This window comes from Pleurodeles waltl, chromosome 6 (genome assembly GCF_031143425.1).
Source record: "Pleurodeles waltl isolate 20211129_DDA chromosome 6, aPleWal1.hap1.20221129, whole genome shotgun sequence".
In the NCBI taxonomy this organism is placed as follows: Eukaryota; Metazoa; Chordata; class Amphibia; order Caudata; family Salamandridae; genus Pleurodeles; species Pleurodeles waltl.
Window position 1 is genome coordinate 1,708,690,955 of NC_090445.1, and position 17,566 is coordinate 1,708,708,520.

At 48.3% G+C, this 17,566-nt stretch overlaps 1 protein-coding gene across 2 annotated transcripts in view; it reads left to right on the forward strand.

Moving 5' to 3' along the window:
* Positions 1–236: 236 nt before the first annotated feature.
* Positions 237–17,566, forward strand: part of B3GALT4 (beta-1,3-galactosyltransferase 4) — a 150,143-nt gene continuing 132,813 nt past the window's right edge. Inside the window, exon 1 of one of the 2 annotated variants that reach the window (XM_069241882.1) lies at positions 237–505. The gene's annotated coding sequence lies outside the window, so the exon portion shown is untranslated. Of the gene's footprint in view, positions 506–898; positions 1,088–17,566 lie in introns of those variants that run through there. The other variant, XM_069241880.1, reaches the window with a different exon arrangement.

A 17,566-nucleotide genomic window follows, 5' to 3' on the forward strand; every position in this document is an offset into this window, starting at 1 on the left:
GACATATATGGGAGCACTATGCACAGGACCAGTTTCTTATTTTTGTTAAAATCTCCCAGGATTCAAGCCCTCCTTTTGTTTTAGTTTATTAACCGTTCATAACTCGCAATCTGTCCCATCACTTGTCGACTTCCTGCTGGACTTTGACCCTGTACAGCGACTCGCTTCCTTTTGGCTACCTTCTGGGCGTGGAAACTCCACATACACACATCACAGCCAGTAGACAAGTTGACAAGTGCCTGGGGCATCTCAGTTAATTTTTAAGCGGTGATAACAGGAATCTTAAGGCTGCGTTGATATTTCAGCCAGAAGGTGAAGAGAGTTCCCCTAAGAGAAGCTGGGCTTCCACAAATGAGCCGGGCACATTTGCATCAGCGGCCACAGAGCTGGCATCACTCTACAGCCCCCCCCCCCCCCGCCCTGTGAACAGAAAGCGCCAGTCCGTGCCAGGCCCTCCGAGCAGTGCGCGGATCCTCCAGCTGTTGACGGGTGCTGTGCCCCTCAGGTATGGATGCCCTTCCTCGGTGCCCTCATACCACTGGCACCCACCGAGCAAGGGCGTGGCTTCAGCCGGGGGGGGGGGGGGTGGGGGGGGGGAGGGAGTGTTATACTTTTCTAATAAATGTATTTTCAGGGAAATAGTTGATTACAGATGCTTTCAGTCTCTCATACTTCACAAGCAATTTGTGCATAAACAGACAAAAACGAACACACCCTCTCTGCTTTGAACATCTTCAAAAATGTTTGTTATTTTGAGAATCTTCCTTTCTCCCACCTAGTGCCCCCACCAGTCCACGCCTCTCTTTTGCAGAAGTCCCTCGCGCGCCCTGCTTCCGCGGGGACCTTGTTACCCCACGTGCAGCTGGATGCCTGAAATCGGAAACTCTCAGTCCGACTGCCGGGCTACGCCCCTGCCGGAGGCTTCTTGTTTCATGCACAGACCTGATCCTCGGAGCCCAACCCTGTGCTCCCAGCCACAGGCACACAGAGCGCCTGGAGGCCCCCTCAGGGAGCGGTGCGTACAGGGGCCACAGCGGACGCCTTCGTGAGACCCGACAGCGAGGGCGCGGAGGGCTCCGCTCTCCAGGTAAGACATGTCAGCCCCCCGAGCTTTCAAGCAACGCCCGTGCTGCGGCCAGCTTCAGATTACTGGTCTTCAGACCTTTCAAAGCCGCCCCCCCCACCAAGTAGAAAAGAAAATCATTGGGGGAGGGGGGCCTCCGAATTTTTCACAAATAATCTAATAAATGGGCAATGTTCAAATATGCCTAGACGTGTTTAAACATTGCAGCTTAGTCAGTGCTTTATTTGTAAATAAAAAGGTGCCGGTGCCCAAAGCCCCCCTCTCAAACACGCAGCTCCTGCAATTAAATGTGCGAACGCGGAATACTGAGGCGGCGCAATCCCGAAGCCATCTCGGGCCTCTTCAATCCATTTACAGCCACTCCCTGTCCTTTCAGTTCACTCTTGCAGCTTTCTCCCTTTGTGACTTTCGTTTTTCTCTTCCTCGTCTTTCCCATATGTTTGTTTTGTTCGCAGCAAATGCTTGCGGCAGAAGACTAAGCCCCGGCCCTCAAAAATAAGTGCCGGTGCTCAGCACCGGAAACAACAAGCACAAATTAAGCACCGAGCTTAGATATGTTACTGTTTTAAAATTGCAATGAAATACTTCATAGCAAACACACCGTTCGGGCCAGCCAGGCCTTACAAAAGTGTCCGTAGTGTGATTATGGGGGGGGGGGGGGGGGGGGGGGAGGGCTCAGTAGTATTTGGAGTCTCTCTCCCTGTGAGACACACTCCCAGCTTGGATTTAAATGACATTACCTGTAGGTAATGGCTCATTACACAGCGATTTACTGCAGCTCATCTTTAAAGCCCTGTTAGCATAATACTTCTTCCGGCCAAAACCTGCCCCACCCTTCAGAGGATCATTTGAGCCCCACCCCCATGTTAAGGCCCCTGGTTTGGATGGAGGCGCACACCTGAGGGCTCTGCATGGAGCAAGAGGGCAGGAACCTGTTACTGTCAGCAGAGTTCACAGGGCCTTGAAACGACCCTTTCCCCGCTTGGGTTGTAAGGGAGGAATCCTTCTGGGGGGGGGGGGGGTTACTTGTACTGCGGGGTGACACGGCGCCACTGCGGTAGCAGCCTGTGATTCTGGGCATGTCACTTATCTCCCTGACATCCAGTGCTTAATTTGTGCTTGTTGTTTGCAGTGCTGAGCACCGGCACTTATTTTTCAGGGCCAGCGCTTGGTCGTCTGCCTCAAGCATTTGTTGCGAACAAAAGAAACATGGGAAAGACGGAGGATGATAAAAACGAAAAAGCATCACAATGGGAGAAAACAGAAAGCGGCAGGAGTGAGCTGAAGGGGCAGGGAGTGGCTGTAAACGGATTGAAGAGGCCCGAGATGGCTTCAGGATTACGCTGCCTCAGTATTCCGTGTTAGCACATTTAATTGCAGCAGCCGCGTGTTTAAGAGGAGGGCCTTGGGCACCGGCACCTTTTTATTTACAAATAAAGCACTGCCGACATCTGCATGTTACATGATGTGCTAAGTAAGGGCTGTTACAGCCTCAGGGGCACCAGAGGGCTCCCCATCCCTCTTTCTTATAAACGCTCTCTTGTTGAAGTCACCAGCTCTCTGGAAGACACAGCTTGACATCTGCCCTCTGTCTCTGGGTGCACAGGCTCCGATGGACACAGTACATTAGTCTTTGGCATGGGAGGGCGGAAGTGAACCTGGGGACCCCTTAGCCAGCAAATGAAAAGCAAGAAAAGGTGAGTTACAAACCTCGAAGCCAATGGCAAGCAGCGGGCAGAATGCATTCCAGGAAACTTTCTGAAAGTCCCCAGGATGTCTTTGGCAAACCTAGAAGGTTCACTTTCTTGTAGGTGCGACCTGAAAAGAAGTGCCTGCATGCTTCCATGCCCCAGGGGAGGGACAAACACAGGAACAGGAAGTAAAACCCACACAAGCTAACCAATAATCAGCAGCAAATGAGGGTGTCAAGAAAGGCAAGCAAGGAAGGTAATGGGCGGGCTCTAACCCCCTGTGAGCAGATAATACGCCTCAAGCTGGTAGATGGTACCTACAAACTGTGCATAAAATGTACTCTTGTGACACATAGAACACACATCATAGTGGATCTTTCCCATATAAACATAATGGGGCATATTTACAAGCCCATTGCACCCCCTCCGCCACATTAGCGTAATTTGTTTTAACGCTTATGTGGCATTAGGTAGGCCTTTCAGATAAGCCACATTTACAAAGGGGCGCAATGCATGCATTGTACCACTTTGTAACCCCTTACACTACATTATGCCTGCGCCAGGCATAATGTATGCGAGGGGGGAGTGTTCTGACACTGGGAGGCCTGAAAAATGGCGCAGTGAAAGTTACAAGATTTCACTGCGCCTTTTTTTTCCATCATTTTTAACGCCTGCTCAGAGCGGGCATTGAAGTGACGCACCCATTAGGTTCAAAGGGCCTCCCTGTGCTTTGCTGCGTTACCATCAAAGGTTTTGATGCTAGTGTATCAAAGCGTCACAATACTGTAAAAAATGTTGGCGCTATTGTGCTAACGAACGCCATAGTGCGCCAAAGTGTAACAACAGCACAGCCATGGTGTTGTTAGGTGCCAGTGTGGGATGTGGGGGCGCAAGAAAAAGTGTTGCATCATCTATTATGCGCCACTTTCTTGTAAATATGCCCCAATGTGTGATCTTGGGCAGACTGCTTCATCTTCCTGTGATTTTGCCCCTTAATTGCTGTCACGTGAGTGTAGGTGCTTGAAGGCAGTTGCCTTGGACCTTATTTCATCGTCTGTCGCTGGAAGGTGTGGGAGAGGTGCACTTACATTTCTGTAGCAGGCAGTAGTGTACAGTGTGAATTCTTCGGGACCTATTGCAACCTTGGACATTTGCCCACCTGGGTCACCATGTAAGTGGTGATATTCAGCCAGGATTTGGGTGCAGGTGACGTTTTATAGCCTCGAGCCACGGTGTCACTGCACCTGCTGACCTGCTGATAGTTACTTCTTTGTAGCAGGCACAATGACTGCCATTTCTAAAGAGACAGTGAGGGGCCGGAGGGGGCTATACTGAGGGATCTCTGGAAGAGGAATCCTGACAAGGCGAATGAACATAAGTTAAAACATTACAAGGACAGGGAACTTGTGACCTTGGTGGAGCGAAATGTACAAACCAGGCAGAAAGTTGTAAGTCCCAGGACACAGATACATTCATGTGAGGGAACAGCAGATCTCCAAGTGCCAAAATACTAGGTGTAAACAGGTCAGGCAAACCAGTCACGCACATCTGCATGGACGTCATTTAAGGGTCACCAGGGGGAGCAGCTGTGACCCCTAGTCTGCCCTTTGCTACCCCTAACGCTGCTTTTGCAGCCCCTGGCCTCAGAAGTGGCAAATTCAGTGGCAAGAACACAGTGACCGCTCGTCCATGTGGACATCAGTTGGGCTCCGCTCTATTCGTTTTCTGTTAACTTTGTATGACACTGACAGTGAATAATGATATATTATTCACTATCAGTGTAATAAAAATGGGGTACAGTTAGCTGGAATATGTACTTCCTTGGCAACTGAGGTAAGTAAAAATGCTTTTAAATGTATGTTGTGCGCGTGCTTGCGGGTGAGAGTGTGTTTATGTGACAGTGTGTGTGAGCGTGAATTTGTGTGCATGTGTAAGTTTGTAAGGCTGAGTGAAAGTGGAGGTCAAAGGGCGTGTGATGTCACTTCTGCTACCCTGTGCACATGCGTTCCACAGACTCAAGAAGAACCTGTGGTAGGAAGGAGATGTCGGGCTCATCCTCCCGCTGGGTTAGGGCTTTTTACCAACCACGACACCTCTGAAGTGTTCTTTCTCACTTAAATATTAAAGGAGACGGAAAGGTGGCCGCCCCTTCTAACTTCCAAGCTGCTGAGGCGGGGAGCTGCTCCAGGCCTGCCAGGGTTACCAGCTCCATGCATGATAGGATGCTCCAGTCCAGATGTTTGGCAGCGATGCGCAGAGGATGCTCTAATATCTGAGGCAGATACGGCTACAATCTAGAGGCGGGGGCGGCTCCTCCCTTAGGGAGGAGCGCCCCCCCCCCCCCCCCCCGCCAGGAGCGGCAGCTGCAAACCGTTTCCCAAAAAACGATAATAAACTGAGTCAATCCCTCCAACAATCTGTGCTCCGCTTAATGTATCCGCCATGACTGGCAGTACCCTACTCGTCCCGCTAGTAGAAATGTATAGAAGACAATGTGTGCCCGTTGCACTGTGTGCTGCTGGAGACTGGGGTTACACAAATGCACGCTTTGTTTAGTTGGAAGAGAATTGTCGTCTCTGTCGACTTCTTAACCTTCCTTCCTCTAGCTCTGGTTTATTTTCCACGAGGAGTTGGACCTTCCCTTTTTCGATGATTTTATCAAACTTGCTCAGCTTCTAATTTAGCTTCTTGTTTGATCTTTAACAAGCTTTTTATCAGTGACTGTTTAAGTTGTAAAAAGGACACTAAAACCACACCACTGTTCTTCAGTAATTCATGCCTGACCCACAAAGTCAACAGAAGCGATCAAACATTCTGGGTCTCCTTCCCACTCACTTTCCTCCGACACTGGAAGTAGAGAAATGAAATCAAGTCTCCCATTATATGTCCCCGGTATGTTTTCAAACACGAAAGAGTACTTGAGTACCGCAGCAGCATCTTTGCCAAATCTGCAGCAGTCCTACCGAAGCATACCCGGCTTGCTCAGAAGGAACAACAAAGGTGTGAACTCTCATCCCCTGTAAATGCACCCTCGCCTAAAGGTCTGCAAGCATTTCCCTCTGAATCTCTGAGATCAGTCTAAACCCATGACGCAAATGCTACAGTTTACTCACCTTACTTTGTTCTTCAGATGAGAACAAGACCAAATCCACGGCCCCTACATTTACCATGGTAATCACAGGGAGACCTGGGACGCAGGCGCCTAGAAGCGTGCGCTCAACAAACCAGACTTAATTTACTCACAAGCTGACTTTTACTCATCCCACCGCACAAATTCATCCCCTTTCTGTGTGAGTCCTGAAAGTGGTTCAGATAAGAACGTGAAATTGGATAGGACCTTGAGGCCTGATTAAGAATTTGGCAGGTTGGGTTACTCTATATCATAGGTGACATATAGCCCGTCCGCCATATTATGATCCCATTATATCCTATGGAAATCGTAAGACGGCAGACCTGATATCCGTCACGTTAGTGATGGAGTAACCCTTCGCCAAAGTCTACATCAGCCCCTCAGTATAAAACTCCCAAAGACCAAGAAACGGAAGGAGGTGATCGGTGCTGCAAGGTGTAGGAGCCAGCCCGCTGCTATGACAAGTCATACTCTGGGTTGGGTACCAACTACACTAATCCCATGCTGAAAATACTCCAACAGCCTCTAGCCGAATAGACGCTTATCCACACTTAAGTGCAAACCACCAGACAAAGTCTGATAAACTGTTTGAATTATTGAATCGTGCTCTTATACATCACATCAAAAAACTAAAATGTTGTCTTGGAAAGCCAAAGGGCCCTGTAGACGAGGAAATACCTGTTCCATCCCACGCTGAAAAACAGCTGCAGCGGATGCCAACCCAAACAGCATCATTATGCGTCGAAAGACAGCATCAATGATTGTGAGAAAGTAGCCTCTTTCTAGCCTTCTTACCCCCACTTTTGGCCTGTTTGTGAGTGTATGTCAGGGTGTTTTCACTGTCTCACTGGGATCCTGCCAGCCAGGGCCCAGTGCTCATAGTGAAAACCCTATGTTTTCAGTATGTTTGTTATGTGTCACTGGGACCCTGCTAGCCAGGACCCCAGTGCTCATAAGTTTGTGACCTATATGTATGTGTTCCCTGTGTGATGCCTAACTGTCTCACTGAGGCTCTGCTAACCAGAACGCCAGTGGTTATGCTCTCTCTGTACAGATTGTCACTAACAGGCTAGTGACCAATTTCACCAATTCACATTGGCATACTGGAACACCCTTATAATTCCCTAGTATATGGTACTGAGGTACCCAGGGTATTGGGGTTCCAGGAGATCCCTATGGGCTGCAGCATTTATTTTGCCACCCATAGGGAGCTCTGACAATTCTTACACAGGCCTGCCACAGCAGCCTGAGTGAAATAACGTCCACGTTATTTCACAGCCATTTACCACTGCACTTAAGTAACTTATAAGTCACCTATATGTCTAACCTTTACCTGGTAAAGGTTAGGTGCAAAGTTACTTAGTGTGTGGGCACCCTGGCACTAGCCAAGGTGCCCCCACATTGTTCAGGGCAAATTCCCCGGACTTTGTGAGTGCGGGGACACCATTACACGCATGCACTACACATAGGTCACTACCTATGTGTAGCTTCACAATGGTAACTCAGAATATGGCCATGTAACATGTCTATGATCATGGAATTGCCCCTCTATGCCATCCTGGCATAGTTGGCACAATCCCATGATCCCACAGGTCTGTAGCTCAGACCTGGGTACTGCCAAACTACCTTTCCCGGGGTTTCACTGCAGCTGCTGCTGCTGCCAACCCCTCAGACAGGTTTCTGCCCTCCTGGGGTCCAGCCAGGCTTGGCCCAGGATGGCAGAACAAAGGACTTCCTCAGAGAGAGGGTGTTACACCCTCTCCCTTCGGAAAAAGGTGTCAGGGCTGGGGAGGAGTAGCCTCCCCCAGCCTCTGGAAATGCTTTGATGGGCACAGATGGTGCCCATTTCTGCATAAGCCAGTCTACACCGGTTCAGGGACCCCTCAGCCCTGCTCTGGCGCGAAACTGGACAAAGGAAAGGGGAGTGACCACTCTCCTGACCTGCACCTCCCCTGGGAGGTGCCCAGAGCTCCTCCAGTGTGCTCCAGACCTCTGCCATCTTGGAAACAGAGGTGCTGCTGGCACACTGGACTGCTCTGAGTGGCCAGGGCCAGCAGGTGACGTCAGAGACTCCTTCTGATAGGCTCCTTCAGGTGTTGCTAGCCTATCTTCTCTCCTAAGTAGCCAAACCCTCTTTTCTGGCTATTTAGGGTCTCTGCTTTGGGGATTTCCTTAGATAACGAATGCAAGAGCTCATTCGAGTTCCTCTGCATCTCTCTCTTCACCTTCTGCCAAGGAATCGACTGCTGACCGTGCTGGAAGCCTGCAAAACTGCAACAAAGTAGCGAAGATGACTACTGCAACTCTGTAACGCTGATCCTGCCGCCTTCTCGACTGTTTTCCTGGTGGTGCATGCTGTGGGGGTAGTCTGCCTCCTCTCTGCACTAGAAGCTCTGAAGAAATCTCCTGTGGGTCGACAGAATCTTCCCCCTGCTACCGCAGGCACCAAAGAACTGCATCACCGGTCCCCTGGGTCTCCTCTCAGCACGACGAGCGAGATCCCTTGAATCCAGCAACTCTGTCCAAGTGACTCCCATAGTCCAGTGACTCTTCAGTCCAAGTTTGGTGGAAGTAAGTCCTTGCCTCCCCACGCCAGACTGCATTGCTGGGAACCGCGACTTTTGCAGCTACTCCGGCCTCTGTGCACTTCCGGCGGAAATCCTTTGTGCACAGCCAAGCCTGGGTCCACGGCACTCTAACCTGCATTGCACGACTTTCTAAGTTGTCCTCCGGCGACGTGGGACTCCTTTGTGTGACTTTGGGTGAGCACCGTTTCACTCCTCTTCGTAGTGCCTGTTCCGGCGCTTCTGCGGGTGCTGCCTGCTTCTGAGAGGGCTCCTTGTCTTGCTCGACGCCCCCTCTGTCCCCAGACGCAATTGACGACATCCTGGTCCCTCCTGGGCCACAGCAGCATCCAAAAACACTAACCGCACGACTTGCAGCTAGCAAGGCTTGTTGGTGGTCTTTCTTCAGGAAAACACTTCTGCACGAGTCTCCACGGCGTGGGGGATCCATCCTCCAAAGGGGAAGTCTCTAGCCCTTGTCGTTGCTGCAGAATCCTCAGCTTCTACTGTCCAGTAGCAGCTTCTTTGCACCCACAGCTGGCATTTCCTGGGCATCTGCCCATCTCCGACTTGCTTGTGACTTTTGGACTTGGTCCCCTTGTTCCACAGGTACCCTCGACTGGAAATCCATCGTTGTTGCATTGCTGGTTTGTGTCTTTCCTGCAGAATTCCCCTATCACGACTTCTATGTCCTTTGGGGAACTTTAGTGCACTTTGCACTCACTTTTCAGGGTCTTGGGGTGGGCTATTTTTCTAACCCTAACTGTTTTCTTACAGTCCCAGCGACCCTCTACAAGGTCACATAGGTTTGGGGTCCATTCGTGGTTCGCATTCCACTTTTGGAGTATATGGTTTGTGTTGCCCCTATCCCTATGTGTCCCCATTGCATCCTATTGTAACTATACATTGTTTGCACTGTTTGCTAAGACTATACTGCATATTTTTGGTATTGTGTATATATATCTTGTGTATATTTCCTATCCTCTCACTGAGGGTACACTCTGAGATACTTTGGCATATTGTCATAAAAATAAAGTACCTTTATTTTTAGTATAACTGTGTATTGTGTTTTCTTATGATATTGTGCATATGACACTAAGTGGTACTGTAGTAGCTTCACACGTCTCCTAGTTCAGCCTAAGCTGCTCTGCTAAGCTACCATTATCTATCAGCCTAAGCTGCTAGACACCCTATACACTAATAAGGGATACCTGGGCCTGGTGCAAGGTGCAAGTACCCCTTGGTACTCACTACAAGCCAGTCCAGCCTCCTACAATGATGAAGACGTGCCAGGATTAGGAGGGCAGCTAGAGTGCAAACACTTAATAATTCTAGCTTTTGACCTTCCTTTAAGATCAGAAGGGTGCAAGCACAGAGGTTGTGGAGTATATAAAATGTAAGCTACCATGACTACTTCCCATCCTCACTTCTAGATTAGAGATGGAACTTCCTGAGCAAGAGTGGCAGACCTACCACATCAGGTCTATCAAGACAGGGGCAAGAAGATGCTGGCAGCATCTCCCAATTGATTCATATTTTTTTCCACTTACAATGAGTCCATTGACCATTCTTGGGTCCCTACATTTTCTTATTTACTTCCCTTCTCAGTTCCCTAAGTTCTGTAAACCTTGCTCCTTAAACTCTTCCCACATTTTTTGGATGCTCCTTAAGCCTTACCTGCACTCATTGCTCCCAAGAACTGCTGGCTTCGTATAACCTCCTTCTGCCAGGGCCGTACAGCCGGACGCTCCTTGGAGTGCAAGGCTTGGGCCTGTCTCCTAGAAGGACCTGGGCTAGATACTTCTTTGGTGACTGAGACGTAAGCCTCATTCCAGCGTTGTGCATAATTTGAGTTTGTTTACCTGAGTCTAATAGTTTGTTTCTCAGTGTGTTTTTTAAGATTAGCTAGGAATGGTTCTATGAATGCAAAAACACAATTTTTAATGTACAAGGGCCCAACTGGGATTCGGTAAGATACTATAGAATTGCAATTTGGGTTTGCAATTCAGTATTAGGATGGGGCGTATTGAGGGCGTCCCTTCCTAATAACAAATTGCAGTGGCATTTATGAATGTTTTGCAACCAAAATGCAGTCGCAAAACATTGACATTTTACTACCAACTTCAAGTTGGTTGTAACCCATTCGCAAATGTGAACGGGTCCCCTTCCCCTTTGTGAATTGTTAGAAAAATATTTTGAAGGGCAGGCATTGGTCTCACGGACCACTGCCTACTCTTAAAAAATGAAAAGAAAACTTTTCATTTTCCTTTTTTGAAAACGCATCCTGTTTTCCTTTAAGCCCTTGTAAGCCACAGACTTCGTGGTTACGTCTGTGGCTGCGCCTCTCAGGCGCCACGGACATAACCATTACATCTGTGTACCGGCCCTCGGGAGCAGCGCTTCCCCTGTGGTGTCTGATTACGTCAGCGAGCGTTCTGGAAGCTCAGCTTCCAGCACGGATCGGAAGAGAAATGTTTCTGCATTTCTCTTCCGATCACTGGAGGGGCAGAGAAAGGCATGAAAGGAGGGGAAAGGCCTTTCCTTTCCTTTCATGTCTCTCAGTATTTCTGCTGCCTGATCACGATTCGATCGGGCAGCATAAATGCCCACTAGACACCAAGGAATTTTTTTTTTGTATTCGAATTATCATGAGGGGAGCAACCCCTTAGGCAAGGGCTGCTCCCGGGGGGGGGGGGGGGGGGGGGGGGAGGGCGGGGGCAAAATATTTTTAGTCCATTTCTGCCCCCAGGGGAGGCAGAAAACCCCTAGACACCAGGGATACATTATTTTTTTTAATGTTTATTTTTTTTTTTATATGTGGGGAGCGACCCCTTAGGCAAGGGTCACTCCCGGGGGGGGGGGATATTTTTAGGCCATTGGGCAGATTAACCTAATATAATTAGGCTGATCTGCCCCCTGGAGAGGCAGAAACCACTAAACACCAGTTTTTGTTTTTTTTAATACTTACGCATAAGGGGAGCGGCCCCTTGGGCAAGGGGGGCAGAAACCTCTAGACACCAGGGATATATATATATATGTATATATATACTAATTTACTTTGTGTTTTTATGTATGGGGAGTGACCCCTTAGGCAAGGGTCGCTCCCCTGGGGGGCAAATTGTATTTAGGCCAGCCTATTTTTGTTAGGCCAATCTGCCCCCAACGGGGGCAGAAACCACTAGACACCAGGGATTGGTGTGTGTTTATGTGTGTGTTTTGTTTGCCATGGGGGCACATTACTGTTGGCCATATGTGCCCCCAAGGGGGGCAGAAAGCCCACCAGAGACCACAGAAGATTTTTTTTTCAAAATAAGAGGGTGGGTATTTGGGGTGGGGGTATGGCCATACCCCCACCCCAAATAAATGGGGCCAAAGTTGTTCTGCCCACCAGTGGGATGAATTGAAAATTACCCCAGATCCACACCACAAGGAGCAGAAAGTCTACTAGATGCCAGGGAATAAAAAATAAAAAAAATAGTGGGGTGGTGGCTACCAACCAGTATGGGCCTGGTTATGCCCCCACCCCAACTGAAGGGTCTTTCAGCTCTCCCCCGCACGCTAAAACATCTTATCCCACAGCAAGCAATAGGACATTTGATTATTTTGGGTTTTGGTTTTACATTTGGGCCATTAAAGCTTGGCTAACTCTCAAAATCGTCCCACTTGGAATAGTGAGGGCTGCACTTTTTGGACTTTGGGACGCTGCCATGTAGAAAAATCCACAAAACATAGACGCATCTGAAAATGAAACATCTGGTTGATTCCAGGGTGGTGTGCTTCACATGCACCCCGCACCATTTTCTTACCCACAATGCCCTGTAAACCTCCAACTTTGCTGGAAATCACACATTTTCCACACATTTTTGTGATGGAACCTTCCGGAATCTGCAGGAATCCACAAAATTCCTACCACCCAACATTGTCTCATCTATACCAATAAAAATTCTGCTACACTTGTCAGCCTAAAAATGTTTTTTTCCAAACTGCCCTTTTGGACCCGCTTTGGTTCCCCCTCAATTTCAACATGTTTTTGGCTCTTCCCTGTCACAGACACTTGGCCCACCTACAAAAGTGAGGGATCATTTTTACCGGGAGGCTGAGGGGATCGTTGGGGGGTAGGAAATTTGTCCTTGTGCAGTGATTCCATACAGAAATGTGGGAAAAATGTGATTTTGTTTTTTAGCTAAATTTGAGGTTTGCTGAGGATTCTGGGTAAGAAAACATTGGGGGATCCACGCAAGTCACACCTCCCTGGACTCCCTCATGTGTCTAGTTTTCAGAAATGTCAGAGTTTGGTAGGTTTCTCTAGATGGCTGCTAAGCCCAGGACCAAACACGCAGGTGCCCCCGCAAAAACAGGTAGTTTTGTATTTGATAATTTTGATGTGTCCAGATAGTGTTTGGGGCATTTCCTGTTGCGCGTGCTAGGCCTACCCACACAAGTGAGGTACCATTTTTATCAGGAGACTTAGGGGAACGCTGGGTGTAAGGAAATTTGTGGCTTCTCTCCGATTCCAGAATTTTCTGTCACCGAAATGTGAGGAAAAGGTGTTTTTTTTGGCCAAATGTTGAGGTTTGCAAAGGATTCTGGGTAACAGAACCTGGTGAGAGCCCCACAAGTCACCCCATCTTGAATTCCCCTAGGTATCTAGTTTTCAAAAATGTGCAGATTTGGTAGCTTTCTCTAGGTGTCTGCCCAGCTAGACGCCAAAATCTACACTAGGCAGTTTGCAAAAAACACGTCCGATTTCAATGTAAAAATGTGATGTGTCCATGTTGCGTTTCCTGTCGTGAGCATTAGGCCTACCGACGCAAGTGAGGTACCTTTTGTATCGGGAGACTTGGGGTAACACCGAATAGCAAAACAAGTGTTAGTGCCCCTTGTCTTTTTCCTTCCAATTGTAAGACAGTGTGCACAAAAGACATCTATTTGAGAAATGCCCTGTAATTCACATGCTAGTATGGGCACCCCAGAATTCAGAGACGTGTGAATAACCACTGCTTCTCAACACCTTATCTTGTTCCTATTTTGGAAATGCAAAGGTTTTCTTGATACCTATTTTTCAATGTTTATATTTTACCAAATGAATTGCTGTATACCCGGTATAGAATGAAAACCCATTGCAAGGTGCAGCTCATTTATTGGCTCTGGGTACCTAGGTTCTTGATGAACCTACAAGCCCTGTGTATTCCTGCAACCAGAAGAGTCCAGCAGACGTAACAGTATATTGCTTTAAAAAATCTGACTTTGCAGGAAAAGCTACAGAGTAAAACGTTGAGAAAAATGGCTGTTTTTTCACCTGAATTTCAATATTTTTTTATTTCAGCTGTTATTTTCTGTAGGAAACCCTTGTCGGATCTACACAAATTACCCCTTGCTGAATTTAGAATTTTGTCTACTTTTCAGAAATGTTTAGCTTTTTTTTTTAGGATCCAGCATTGGTTTCACACCCATTTCTGTCACTAACTGGAAGGAGGCTGAAAGCACAAAAAATAGTAAAAATGGGGTATGTCCGAGTAAAATGCCAAAATTGTGTTGGAAAAAGGGGTTTTCTGATTCAAGACAGCCTGTTCCTGAATGCTGGGAAGATGGTAATTTTAGCACCGTAAACCCTTTGTTGATGCCATTTTGAGGAAAAAAAAACACAAGCCTTCTTCTGCAGCCCTTTTTCCCCATTTAAAAAAAAAAAAACGAAATATTCACTGTAATTTGGCTAATTTCTTGGTCTCCTTCAGGGGAACCCACAAAGTAAGGGTACCTCTAGAATCCCTAGGATGTTGGAAAAAAAGGATGCACATTTGGCGTGGGTAGCTTATGAGGACAAAAAGTTATGAGGGCCTAAGCGCGATCTGCCCAAAACAGCCAAAAAAGGCTTGGCACCTGAGGGGGAAAAGGCCTGGCAGCAAAGAGGTTAAGGAAAACGGGTTGCTTTAATTTTTTTATTTTTTAAATAGCTTTATTGAAAAGCAATCACAGACATGGTGTCTGCTGACCCCAGCAGGCCACCATCCCTGTGATTTTACCAATTCCCCATGGGTCGCAAACCAATACTTACCTCATAAATATTAATGAGGTAGGTCTATTTGTGACCAATCGCGGCTTGCAATGGTAGCAGGGGGCGGGGCGGAGCGGCGTGCAGTGGGAAAACTTGCCTGAATCGTCACAGCCACCTCCGTAACCACTGCGCTTCTCCTCTCCTGCAGGCAGGCTGCAGGCACAAGCTCCCAGCCTGCCTGCGGCCTGCCCTGACGCTGCTCAGAGCAAGCCAGTGAAGGAAGCAAACCTGCCTTCCTCTAATGTGCTTCAGGGAAGGGCAGTGGGAACTCTCCACCAAGAGAACTTTGCAACATAATATCCCCTTGAATTCACTTAAATGTGTTAGAAAAACCATAGGCTCTGAAATTCGATGGCCCATATTTATACTTTTTGACGCAAACCAGCACCAGAGTCAAACATGTTACCACCGGCTAACGCCATTCCAGCACACCATGCAGGCACCTTATTTAAGGAATGACGTTAGCCTGCGCTGCGGACCGGTCAGAGTAAAAAAAAATGACTCAAACCAGGCAGCGCCGGCGTAGGGGAAAATGGGGGTTATGCGTCCAAAAATGGTGCAAGTCAGGTTTGAGTAAAAAATCATGCCTCAAACTGGACTTGCGCCCTTTTTTGACACACAACCCCCATTGAAATGACTCCTGTCATAGCAAAGACAGGAGTCATGCCCCCTTGCCCAATGGCCATGCCCAGGGGTGGGCATGGTCATTGGGCACAGTGGCATGTAGGGGGGCCCAAATTAGGCCCCCATATGCCACATAAAAAAATATATATATATTTACCTCAACTTACCTGTACTTACCTGGGATGGGTCCCCCCCATCCATGGGTGTCCTCCAGGGGTGGGCGAGGGTGGCAGGGGGTGTCCCTGGGGGCAGAGAAGGGCACCTCTGGACTCCTTCCATGGTCAGAGACCATGGAAGTGAGCCCACAGGTCCCTTAACGCCTGCCCTGACCCAGGCGTTAAAAAACGGCTCACATCAGGCTGTGCTCCGTTTTTTTTAAGACCCGCCCCCTCCTGTGCATCAAAATGACGCTGGAGTATAAATAAGCCGCACAGGCCTTAAAGTCATTTTTTGGGCGGGAACGCCTACCTTGCATGTCAGTTTCCGACATCCAAAAAATGACTCACACAGAGGAATTTTGACGTCCGCTGGCTCGGGCGTCAAAGTTTCAATATGGCGCACGGTTTGCGCCAAATGTGCGTCAAAATGTTTGACGCACATTCAGCGCAAACGGAGTATAAATATGCCCCTATATTTATTCCAGTCCTTTCATGGTCTGGTTTGATGGGAGTGCAAACAGGCACTAAGGGGCATAATTATGAGTCCTTTTGCGTCCCTCTGGTGCAAAAGTGACGCAAATGAAAAGTGAGATTTATGAAGCCACGCAAGGCCACCTTGAACGGCCCTGCACAGCTTCATAAATCTCCAGTAATGTAACGCAGCGCAAATCGCAGTGTAGCATGCAGTTGAGTAAAGTGTATAGTGGTGTGGCATGGTGTGTCGTATAGTGGAGTGCAGTTCATAGAGAGGAGTGGCGTGTTCTACAGTGGAGTGGCATGTCATACAGTAGAGTTGAGTGTCGTAGAGTGGAGTGTCGTCAGCAGGAGTGTCGCAGAGCTGCGTATCATGGGGTGGAGTGTCGTCAAGTAGAGTGTCGTACAGTGCCACAGAGTGGAGTAGAGTGTTGTACAGTGTAGATGCATAGTGTAATACAGTGCTGTACAGTTTAGTATTGTCTAATCGAGTGTCGTACAGTAAGTGGCTTAGAGCCTCGTACAGTGTAGTGTGGTAGAGTGGGGTGTCAAGCAGTGGGGTGTCAAGCAGTGGGGTGTCAAGCAGTGGGGTGTCATGCAGTGGGGTGTCATACAGTGGACTGCGGTGCTGTGTCGTACAGTGGAAGAGAGTGTTATAGAGTGGAGTGCAGTGCTATATAGCAGAGAGGCGTGTCATAGAGAGGAGTGGTGTATTCTAGAGTGTCATACAGTGTAGTACAGTGGCACAGAGTGGGTGGACATAGAGTGGAATGTCATAGAGCTGCATAGAGTGCAGAACAGTGTTGTAGGGTGGAGTTTCATACAGTGGAAGAGTGGCGTATAGCAGAGTATGGTATAGTGGTGTAAAGTGTGATAGAGGGTTGTCGACGCAAGTGGCGTGCAATTGAGTGGGGTAGCGCAGAGTGGAGTAAAGTGTCACAGAGGGAAGTGGTGTGTCGCAGAGTGTAGTGGCGTACAATGCAGTTGAGTGGAGTGGCGTAGCAGAAGTCGACTAAAGTGTTACAAATTGGAATATTGCGCCATACAGAGTAGTGCAGTGTGTCATACTGTGTTAGAAAGTGGTGCACAGTATAGTGGAGTGCAGTGGAATACAATGTAGTAGAGCTTTTTAGAGGGGAGTGACATACAGTAAAGTAGAGTTTTGTAGCCGACAGGCACACAGTCTCAAAGGACTGAATGGGATAGTGGCACAGAGTGGAGTGGTGTAGAGTGGAGGAGTAGAGTAGAGTGCAGTACTGTCTCACAGAGTAGAGTGGAGTAAAGTGGGGTGGAGTGACATAAAAGAGTTACGTACAGTGTCATAAAGTGGACTAGAGTACCGTACAGTGGCGTAGAGTTAAGTGTCGTACAGTGATATACAGTGTAGTACCATGTTCTAAAGTGGAGTGTAGGGTCCAGAGGGGAGTAGAGTGTAGGAGAGTGACATACATTGTAGATGTGTCTTGTTGAGTGGAGATGTATAGAGTACAGCAATGTGTCATACAGTAGACCTGCGTAGAGTGGATTGTTGTGAAGATTGAGGTAAAGTGCCGTAGAGTGGAGTCGAGTGGAGGTGCGTAACGTAGTGTGGTGTAAAGTATTACAGAGTGTATTGAGGTGTTGTGGAGTGGAGTAGCGTGGAGTGGAGTACGGTGGAGCATAGAATCGAGTAAAGTGGTATAAATTGGAGTGGTGTCTTGTACAGAAGAGGGTAGTCCTGTGTCATAGAATGTACGGGTGTACAGTGGATTCAGGGCTGAATTTAGGGTGGTGCGACCGGTGCGGC